Source organism: Sinocyclocheilus grahami, unplaced genomic scaffold, assembly GCF_001515645.1.
Source record: "Sinocyclocheilus grahami isolate Dianchi unplaced genomic scaffold, SAMN03320097.WGS_v1.1 scaffold1435.1, whole genome shotgun sequence".
NCBI lineage: Eukaryota > Metazoa > Chordata > Actinopteri > Cypriniformes > Cyprinidae > Sinocyclocheilus > Sinocyclocheilus grahami.
In genome coordinates this window covers 148,755-150,234 of record NW_015506614.1, presented here as the reverse complement: position 1 = coordinate 150,234, position 1,480 = coordinate 148,755, and the positions used below count along the sequence as shown (strand labels likewise).

At 39.7% G+C, this 1,480-nt stretch overlaps 1 pseudogene; it reads left to right on the top strand.

The window, feature by feature from the left end:
• Window positions 1-1,480, top strand: part of LOC107570265 (chloride channel protein 2-like) — a 38,941-nt pseudogene that overhangs the window by 9,721 nt on the left and 27,740 nt on the right.

Sequence of the window (1,480 nt, the reverse complement as noted above, 5' to 3'; positions counted from 1 at the left end):
ACACACACACACACACACACTCACACACACAGACAGACACAGACACACACGCACACACACTCACACACACAGACAGACACAGACACACACACGCACACACACAGACACACACACGCACACTCACACACACAGACACGCACACACACACACACACACACACACACTCACACACACAGACAGACACAGACACACACACGCACACACACAGACACACACACGCACACTCACACACACAGACACACACACACACACACACACACAAATACACACACCTAACAGCATATTATTCATGTTTGGTTTTTATTGTATGATTTAAAAGGCTCATATATTAAATTAGAGTTTGATGTTCTGTGGAAACTGTCCTAGCTTTGAACTTGTTTAACCTGTTCAGTCCCTCCAGAGCATTAATTGTCGACAGTAATAATACATGAGATCATTAACATGTGACCGCCCACATCTGCATATCAACAGCTGTCCAGTATTTACAGCTTCATCCGGTACGATGAATGAATGAATGACATTGTGAAGTCCTCAAAAAAAAACAAACCCAGCTCTTTAAGTCACTGGCTGAAGAAAATAAGAGTGTGTGAGTGTGTGTGTGTGTGTGTGTTACCTGCAGGAGTGTGTTGCCCTGGCAACCTCATCAGAACCCGTTCAAAACCTGTCACGGCACAGGAAGTGATGTCGTCAGTGTTGCCATGGGGACAAGTACCCTGCGTGTCCTTTTGCTGAACGGGAACCTTTGCCGTAACCTGTGTGTCTTCAATCTGGAGCCACTTGATAATGTTTGGGGGGTGATTTGTCCTCGGATTCGAGCTAAATTTGACAAAACCTGACTTTGGGGATGTCCGGGGATGGAAGTACGATTGATAAGTAGTATGTTTTTAAAAATAAAAAATTATAAAATTTATTATATTTTCTCAAATGTTTCAGGGTTGGGTTAAGCTTATTCAATAATAATTAAAATTAGATTAATTTAAAAACAGTAGAAGTCTGTGTTTTTGTTTTGCTATTTATGTGAGGTTTGAACTGTTCTCACTAATAGTAAAAATGGTCGAACTCTTAAAATGTTCATAACAGGTTTTTAGAAGCATTCATTTTAAATTTTTAACTAAATTAAATTATGTAAATATTCAACATAAGTATATATGTGTGTGTGTGTGTGTGAATATATATATATATATATATATATATATAATCTGAGACATAATAATAGAAAGGAGGAACTTTGAAAAAATGCTGGCAGGTGGAGAGAAATAGAAGCACAGATTTTGGACGTATCTGTCCATTTTTCAGTGCCAGGAGAGAGCGAATGAGAGGAAGGAAGGAGAGAATATTATGCAATGATCTCACTATCCACCCCCAGCTTTCAAATGCTCTCCAACATAATTCACATAACACTTACACAACATTCACACTGAATCCCACCTCTACCTCCAGCAGGAGCCCTTCTGTTCTCGCAGGAACCATCGATTGTGCT